This window comes from Triticum dicoccoides, chromosome 6B (genome assembly GCF_002162155.2).
Source record: "Triticum dicoccoides isolate Atlit2015 ecotype Zavitan chromosome 6B, WEW_v2.0, whole genome shotgun sequence".
Lineage (NCBI taxonomy): Eukaryota > Viridiplantae > Streptophyta > Magnoliopsida > Poales > Poaceae > Triticum > Triticum dicoccoides.
This window is the reverse complement of record NC_041391.1, coordinates 120,356,575-120,366,664: the sequence shown is the minus strand read 5'-3', so window position 1 is coordinate 120,366,664 and position 10,090 is coordinate 120,356,575. Positions and strand designations below refer to the sequence as shown.

Genomic DNA, 10,090 nt, shown 5'->3' with positions numbered 1-10,090 from the left:
ATGCAAGGTGCAGCAGGCGAGTTATGTCAGCCAACCTCGCGGGATTGAAGCGGCATATGTTTGCTCTTTCAGACATAGCGTTCCTTTTTTATGTCGTCGAGTTTCGTGGATATGCTTGTGGCAGCCTGGATTGACATGACGGTTTTCAGTGTGTGCTTTGATAGCAGCGAAGGCGCTCAAGTGCCTGATCGGGCGTGTTGTTGGGTATTTGCCTTCCTGGCGTGTTGTATGTATTGTGGTGCTTCTAGCCTAGCCTTGTTTGGCGCTGCTTTAGGTTTTCGCTTGGTTTTCCTAGATAAACTAAGCAACCCTTTCGTTCTTCTTTTTTAGCACTCGTCTTATGCGCTGCATTCCTCTTTTAGGGGTGTTACTTATAATACCTCTACTCTTTTAGGGGTGTTACTTGTAATACCTTTGTCTGATGAATGATTTTTTTTTGACAGAAAGACTTGTAAAGTTGCAAGAGAACCTCTACAGTATAATTAATGCAACAAACCTAAATTGCAAGTATCACGCCTTGAACCTGGGTGGGTGGAAAGGCATCAGCACCTTCCCACCACTAGGCAGCTATCCCGCCAACATTTGAAAGAAAAAAAAAATGCTCGGTATAACATTCACGAAGACAATACCAAGGGGTTACTGTTGTTCGATAAGGATATACGTGTCATTAAGTTACACTAGCATTTTTCTTCAATATTGTAACAAAGATCTCTGAACAGTCTGTTCAAGAACTAGTTCTGACATTTTTATTGCTGATCAAGTCAAACAAATGGCTATACCTATCTCTGACATTTATTCGTGTTTCAGCAAGGGCAAGACACACAGATCTAAAACACGGTATCTCGGCATTCACCCTCTTGGCCTCCTCTTGATGGAGGAAGATCGATGATAGCAACCTCATGGTCCGGGACAGAACAATGGACTTGAAACCTATGCCCATCTTAGCTGGAGGGACACCTATATGCACTGAATTTGCTGCTAATCGCAAAACATGGAGGCTGCCCCAACAGCGGCGCCGCCAAAGCATAGTATGTAAAGAACAGTTATATTGCTACAACCTGTTTGGGTGCTACCACATTCCTCGTGATGCACACAATCATGAAATTATTAGAGGGTGATTTAGCCCCACAACGCAAAAGTTATTTAGCCACGCAATACAAAAGGGGAAATAAAGTAAAGTATTCAAACAATCGGTGCCCGAAGTAAATAAAAACACATGGAAATAAAAGGCAACAAAACATGCAATTGAAGATCATCAAAGCGCTGTAATTCTAAGTGAAGGTCTCCACCTGGGGCGTCAGAAGAGCTCCAAGGACCACCATCCTCGATCGTCAATATCCATCTGGATCGCATACAGGAGATGCTAAATCATACTTATCATCTCATTAAAGTGTTTCCCAAATGCCTCGAGCCGAATGTTCCTAGATAGACTGCAAGTATATAAAGTATTTTTTTGTCAAATACCATGTTGTCTAACAGAGCTAATCCAGTTTACCTCCGAGTTAACTTTGCTGCATTTATCATCCTTTGATTAGAAGGCAAGATTAGACAACAAACAACACTTACCAGGCAATGTACAAGTGAAATATGATAAATTTTATACAAAACTAGTCACTAAAACATACGAGCGATTTAAGACATATACCTTTTCCTTGATGTGAGCTAGTTTCATCCGGTTCTCTTCTAACTTACACCATCTATATAATTCAGGGCAGTTCGAAATATAAAGTTCTTGGAGGTTGGTGAGTATGCGCTCCGGTAAAGAAATGATGCCCTTGCAATAAGTGATTTTAAGTGTCTTGAGCAAGGTGAGTTCTCCTAACCATTGCGGTGGTGATGTCGACGTATTGCAAAAGTGCAGGCGGAGCGATTGCAGCTGTCTAAGCTGCCTCGTGTTCTCATGCAATTCCTGTAGGTGGTGGATGAATATTAAGTTAAGCTGCCGAAGAGATGTGAGCTCCCCTAACCACTCTGGTAATTTTTCCAGGCTACGAAATTCCAGTGATTCGAGGGAGGTGAACGCTCGGGTGATCTGTGGTGAGATGGTCAGATCATTGCAATCGGAGATAGTTAAATCACTAAGACCATGTAGGTGGTGAAGCAATCTCCACTGGTGCAAAGGCAACTCAGAGTATTCAACTTCTAGCTTACTCACAGAAGAAGATGAGGAGGAAGCAGCTGTGCTTGAGGCACACTCTCCCCATGACAATAGCACATTGTCAGCACGAGATATACGCCAGTACACTGATCTAGGCGGACACGGTTTAATCCTCAACTTGGGGCAATTGTCTATTTCCAGATACTCAAGTTTAGCCAACGTGAGCTCATTTGCACCATCCTCGCCTATAGAGCATGCTGTGTTGAACTCTTCCAGGTTATGCATGTTGCTGAGAACAATCTTTCTTAGGTTGGGTAGTGGGACGAGTGTTGTTGGTAGGCTGCGGCAAAGAACACCCCACATCTCCAAACTCACAAGATTAGGAAGATCTTTGTTTATATGCATAAACCAGTGTGGAAACATGACATCCTTGTAACGTGTTATCTTGAAATTCTTTACAGAGCTTGGTGGCACTAGCTCTGTTAGCAACTCCATGTGTTCCACAGAACTCACACCTCCGCTCCACTGCAACGACAATTCTTTAATTCTCTGTTTTTCTATCAATCTTATACTGCGTGCCTCTTCCACGGACCTCACATTTTCAAGTATCAGTGATACCCAACACATCAGGATTTGTATGCTTAAGCCAGACAAGACTGCTGCTAGATTCACTATCAACCACACGCACAGGAAACCCTCCCTTTTGCGGGAACAACAAGCCAAAAAGCATTGGAATATCCACTTTCCCCACATTTTCTGGAAGGCTAGCAATGTACTGGCAGTCGGAGAGGTTCAGCTTCTTGAGTCTGCTGAAACTTTCAGGTACACAGAAACCATAGTTATTAGAAGACATGTCCAGCTGCTCTAGATTAGGAAGGGTACCGATACAGTCAATGAAACTTTGGTTTGCTGATGGGATGTCCAATAAATAATAACCCATGCAATGTGATATATTCAAATACCGGAGGTCCGTGAGTTCGCTGATGACCTCTGGCAGCCCTATGGGTCTTCCGCGACCTGATAAATTCAAATATTGGAGTTCATTAAGGGAACCCAGGGCTTTCGGTATCAATAAAGACTCCGGTGGTGCTTGGTATTCAGAAGATTCAGTAAACTCGGGGTTCCATGAAGCATCGAGATACCTCAACTGTTTCAGTTGACCAATAGAATCAGGCAGCTTTTGTGCACAACATCTGCTTAAATCCAAGACAAGGAGGCATTTAGCCGGTGAAAAAGCTTCACCATTAAGCTGCAAGTAAGCACGGTCGAGAAAATGCAGTGCCCTTATCTTGGCGAGTGGAGTCATTGATGACTTAAATAGCTTGGCGAGTGGATTCATTGATGACATAAATAGCTTGGCGAGTGGATTCATTGATGACTTAAATAGCTTTCTATGATCTGTCAGCCATGCATATTGGCAGGCAGGACTCTCTATAATAATTTTATCAGCCAGAAATGATCTTCCGAGATCGTGCACCAGGTCATGCATGATCAAGAATCCATTATCGACATCCATATAACTCTGCATTAATAGTATACACAGTATCAGACTTCAGAATTTGAAACAGCCTTCATGTTATTACGTATTTAACAGATTTCATTAACAACTAAACAAAAAAGGTAACTAAAAAAACATGTATACGTGAAGTCTAAAAATATAATGAGAATGGAGGGAGTAGAAGAGATGGATTTTCTGCTCTAGAGCGCGGTAAATCCACACCTAAGGCAGTTCACAATGCTTTCTATATTTTCTCAAATAACCGACTAATCTCAAGGCCCCTACCTGACAAGTAAACTTCTTAACTGCGAAGCCGACAAGAGGCACAACCAGAGCTATGACAAAGGCAAAGCCGGTCCCTCGATGACATAAACATGTGAACATTTGGCTTGTAATTTTTGAAATAATAATAATAGTAGAGGATTATGCAGTCAAGTTTCATATATTATATTTCAACTACATGATTGACAGTTCTAACAGCCACATTAGTAAAACATTAGGTATCAATGATGTGCCAATTTGCTGAATATCAGTAGTTTGAGAAGAGAAGTAGTATGTTGGAGGGCTCCAATTTTATGTAATAAGATTATTCCAACACAATGTAATGGTATTGTCAACATTGCTACGAGAATATGCACCATATGATCTGCATAAGTTGAAGAAAACAAAAGAATATCCCCACAAAGGTATGCAGTAAGTAACCCATTAATTGTGACTTAAGATGTTAAAACGAAGTACCCGCAAAAAAAGAGATGTTAAAACGAAGGACATGTCTAAAAGCTGCCTAACGTATTCATCACTGTGGTAACTCACCCATTGTGACCTTGGATGTTCAAGGAAGCACATGCCAAAAAGATGACGAATATATTTATGACTGGTTTGTATATTAGAGAATGTCCTTGATGGCTCAACAAGTCCAAGAGCAACCCATTGGTGAGCTAGATCTTCTTTAGCTATCTTGTGACCTTTTGGAAAGGTTGCACAATAAGCAAAGCATAACTTCAAGTATTTATCCATAATGTGATAGCTTAGCAGCAAGGATGCATGAACATGATGAGTTGATTCTCCTGAGGCAAGCACGTCCCAGATCTCACTGTTGTTCACCGACACCCATTCATCAAATTCCATAGCATACAACACATACCCAATAGATTGGGCTGCTAAAGCCACACCTCCACACTTCTTTGCAATTTCCTTTCCGATCAACTCTAACTGCGCTCTTTCAGCTCTGTTTTCAAATGAACTTTTATTTTTTATGATAGTCCAACAAATTTCATCTGTTAAGGGAGCTAGCTTATATGGCTTCACTCTGCCAGTGTGAATTTTATGTGCAATAGATTCTTCTCGTGTGGTTACTACCACCACCAATTTGCCCCCTTCACCCAGATTTAGCATACTCTCCAACTTTTTTAACTGAGGTGATTCCCTCTCCCACAGGTCATCTAAGATGATTAGAACCCTCTTACCAGAAAGGAGCTTTTGCAGGCTATTTTCTATCATCTGAAGGTCAGTATGCATACTCTTGCTACCGGATAGTTGTGTTATTATAGAATTCCCAATTTTCTTTAAATCAAATGTCTGGGACACATAGGTCCAAACCCGAGAGTACTCTTTGAACTGGGAATCATTGAAAACAAATTGTGCCATGGTTGTCTTCCCAATGCCTCCAATACCATATATCGGAAGGAAGGTGATCTCTTGTGTGGTACTCCCAGATAAATGAGCCATAATTTCCTGTTTTTCCATGTCCCTCCCTACGACTTCTGCTCCTATCTTTGCTGATGTTTCCCGGTGATCCCTGTTTTCAAGCATACTAGGGGCATTTTCTTGCATGACAGTGAAATGGGTACGTTCTTCTGCAATCCCCTTCAAGTTCCCTCCCGTCTTCTTCCTCTTCTTGGCCCTCTCCAGCCCGGGAACACTGATTTGAGGGCAATGCTGCAAGGCAATAAATTTGATTTTAGTACATCTTGACGTTTAAAGTAATGAAACACAATTTAACTTTCCTGTGAATAAGATAGGACATACGATTAGTACTTAGAAATCAAGCAGACCAAGGGTGTGCTTCAGTACACCACCGGAAAAAAAAAAGGAAAAAAAGGGTAATTTCGCCCTTTGATATCAATTGTCAACCTTTTTACATAAACTAATCCTTATTTTTATTTCTATTTTGAGGGGAACCGTGAGGGGAAGTATTAATCGTTAGCTAATCAATACTACATACACCAGCATGGCCCATTTCCAAATTCGAAGTCCAGAATCAAAAATCACATCCATCTTTGTTCCATTGGACTCTTGGCAAACCTTCAGGAAAAACACTCTGTCTAGTCAAACTTTTAATGTGTAAGTACATGGAAAGATCAGACGAATTATCATGATCAAGATCCGGATAGATATGCTTTTATTCAGTAAGCTAAGTTATATAGAAGGTTTTGATTAAAGTGCTCTTCACAAAACGTGAAAACCAGCAGGAAAAAGCTATACTATATGCCAGGTGAAAATGACGTGCACCTTAGAGAAAAGGCAGCATTTCCTGAATTAAAAATGTGACATACTAGAATGGCTATCTTTGCTGTCTCAACACCACCTTCACATAGACTTGCCTGCTGAGACTCACCACCTTCACCGATTCAATTAAGTTCTCAACTGAATGCAACAGAGTGCCCCAAGGACAGATCCGCCCATGTTGGTTTTAGCCCACGGATTGACCATGCTACGGCAACTAGATTGAACTTGGTGGAAGATCATGGGCAAAACACAACGCACAGACACGGCTGATTTCTTTTCCAGCCCTGTTGCTATTACATGGGCCACTCCTTTGTTTATAGCAACCAAGTTACAATGACTCAATGATCAACAAGGTTTGCTAATCCATCACGGATTAGTACTCCTTATACACAATCAAAGCCACGTGCAACTATGGCGTAGCTAAAACTAACATATGGCATCCAAGCCAAACAAAATATGGAAACCTCACGTTTTCTGACTCAACTTTAGCTACGCAACTTTGGATTATTTCCAGCAGCCTCCTTGTTCCGATCACCCTATCCTCTGAGCCCGTCAGGTGCCTCATAGAAGTTTGATGCCACAGTCGCTCTCGCGCTGCAAGGCACGATTTTGAACTTCCGCACTCTAATTTTTACGTTCCTGGAATTAGACGAAACTAAAATGAAATTTCTTCCACAAGGATTAAAGAGCGAGGAAGCAAAAAGATACAGAGAGTAAGTTTTGCATCTGAAAAACAAAATGACTGGGAAAGGACAAGGATTTGCAAACTGTACAACAGCTAGCCCATGTGCAGAAACAACTGTCTTATGCCAATTGTAAATAAGTGCTCTAGCTTGCGTTTCGTTTGCATCAAGTACGCAGATAATACCTGTCTCTTGGGAATATGAGTTTCTGTCTTATTCAGGGTATCTAGGATATCTGCTACAGAGGGCCTATTGTCTCTTTCAGAATCCACACAACGCATTGCTAATTCAATACACGTTTTCACCTGACGTAATTCCTCTGATCGGTTATTCGATGTGGCTTCAATCATTGTACAATTGGTAAGTACCTACAAAACCGAAACACAGAAATATAATTTGAGGTGGGCAATACAAAAGTATGATGTACGGGTATATATTGTGCAGGGGGATTTCTCTCTATGGGTACTAGGTCAAAAGCGTCAAGACGCTCCCATATATAAGCTATATTCTTGTCCAGAAGCGTCACATATGACATTCCATATAACTAGTTTAGCTAGAGAATACTGGATGCATCTAACAGAAAAATGTTATAATGCGAAGGGTTACCTTGTACTTGCTCAAAAATGCAGATCGAAAGGATCTTGTCAATTGGAAGAAAAATAAAAAAGGGGATAGATATGTGCTTACCATCTTTGTTGCATGAAGCAAGTTGCATATGGGTTCCGTATAAATAAAGTGGATATCCAGTGCCGGTTGTTATTGCACAGGTGGACCTAACGTTTTCCCTTTTCGAAAACAATAAAAGAAACAGCTTTGTATATCTAGCTTATAAATTTTTGTTATAACTAAACAAATAAGTTATTAACTCATTGGTTGGACAATATAATGCATAAAGTATAGACATCAAACATACCCATGATATGCTGGTTTGTTATATGAACTCAAGTGCCAAAACTGACAATATTTTTTCTTACCTGCTGCATTAATTGTGCCACATCATGCATTTCAAAAGAATTGGAGTAACCTGCAGGTCCTGCCATTATCTCGATCATTACAACACCGAAACCGAAGACGTCATTCTTAGGTGAGATTTTGCCTTCATTTAGGAATTCTGGTGGCATGTACTTCCTGCGTAACACCAAGGACACGGTCAGTGTAGACACTGGTGGAGCTTCCTTAGGGCGAAATGTGCTGCCACCTGCAGCCCAGAAGAAACCCCCACCCCCCACCCCCCCACCCCCCACCCCCGGGGAATTCAGCCCAAGCTCTGCCACTGAGTGTGCATTCCATTTATTCGATTAGAAAAGAAAAAAAATCAAAATGAGGTATTTCACGGGCTACTTACCGGGTTCCTATGATTCTTTCTGTGATATGTGTGTGTGATGGAGTGAATAGCCTTGACAATCCAAAATCCGCCACTTTAGGCTCCATGGAACTGTCTAGTAATATATTGGCAGGCTTCAAATCAAGATGACAAATTTGTGGTTTGCATTCATGAAGGAAATTTAAACCTTCACAAATCCCCTTTATAATATTGTAACGTGTGCTCCAATTAGGTGCAAAAGATTGTGCTGACAAAGAGAATATTACACAAATGAAAGTTTACGAATTCAGTTTTTCTTAAACGCATAAGAAAATCATCTTGTTGAAGTTAAGTTCTCATACCACAAAGATGCTTGTCTAGGCTTCCACCCTGCAAGTACTCAAAGCAGAGGACTCTATATATGTGTTGGCTAAATTGATTTGCACCATTGTGTTCAATTAGTTCATTCTGTATTTCATAACAATAACCAAGTAACTGTATGATATTTGGATGCTTAACCTTCAAAAGGTTACCAACTTCATTGATATATCGTTGGTCATCAAGTCCTAGCAACGTATCAACATGAAGCAACTTTACAGCAACCTCTCTCCTATTGTAAACTCCCTGCTTGACATAAACATTATACATAAATATTTGTTTATAACTGGGTCATTTGTTGTTAGTTCTGATATATTTGTTGAAACACAAAATTTCAAGTAAATAAGCCATACCTTGTAAACGTCTCCGTATCCACCCCTTCCTATTCTTGAGTCCGCTGAGAATCCATTTGTAATCTCTTTTAAGATATGTAACGGTATATAATAACTCTCTGCAGTCATGTTATGTCAACTAGCTTGGACCTTCTATACATACACAAAAGAAAAATGTGTTAAAAATAATGATTCATGTAGATTTAAATACAAGAGAACAAATTTTCGATGATGGCAAGGAAAACAAAATCGGCGTGAGAAGAAATAGTTTAACAGGGCATGGTCCTAGCATTCTGACCCTCAGTGACAGTTTTACTATGGACTTAGTGCCATAGGTGAGATCAAGTTCTTGGGGGACCAGCCCGAAATCTCCACCAGGAACCAGCACTGTCCAACTCCTCTCCGTCGGTGACGAGCCGGGCGAGGGTACCATCCCTAAGCAGCCTTAGCTAGGTAGTAGCAGATCTAGCAGTTTCATTCTAAGGACATCTGGCACTACAGATCTGAACTCCCTGAACTCTTAACTAAATAAATAAATCAGCAGATTAATTAGTTATTCTCAATCTGCAGTGCAGGGTTAAAAGTACAAATTTCCATAGGGATTAGGGAGTAGCTTAGATGGACTAATTTCCATAGGATTAAGGTAAAAACAATCTACGAGATAGAATCTGCGGTTCAATTAGTGAATCTGCAGTGCGGGGTCAAAAGTACAATTTAACCGTGGCATTTCAATTTCCACTCGCTAGCTGAACCTGCCGGGGCTGGTTCTCAGATGTAGGGAAAGCAGAAGAGACTGCAGTAGCAGCACGCAGACCGTTCCTACCTAGGGGGAGGAGAAGAATAGAAAGTAGTTACTTACCCATGGTGGTGCTTGTGAGGCGGGGCGGCCGGAGTTGGAGTCGACTCGGCGGTGGTACGGGTGGGGAAAGGAGGGGGAGGAGAGTCAGAGGAGGAAGAAAGGGGAAGGGGAAGGCCACCAGGCCAGGGGAGAATATAGACTCATCCGGGTGCAGTACTTTGCGCCCAAGATACGACACGGACTCAGCCTCCTGCCCCGCGTCGCCTAACCTAGGCGACACGGGGGGCGATCTGCCTCCACCGGCCCAAAGGCCTCCTCCCTCGCCCTCTCTCCCCTACAGTAGCTCCTCTCATAAAACTTTTCATAATCAAGTAACAAGCTATTCAGATGTTAAAGTATAAATCATAAACTTTCTTGAAACTAACAAACTATATTCTCAGTCATCAAACAATTGCAATTCATCTTATTTTCAGGAAGGGTCTATTTCGGAG

General features: G+C 41.4%; 1 pseudogene; it reads right to left on the bottom strand.

The window, feature by feature from the left end:
• Positions 1-1,029: 1,029 nt before the first annotated feature.
• LOC119325005 lies at positions 1,030-9,800 on the bottom strand (annotated as a pseudogene).
• Positions 9,801-10,090: the final 290 nt, after the last annotated feature.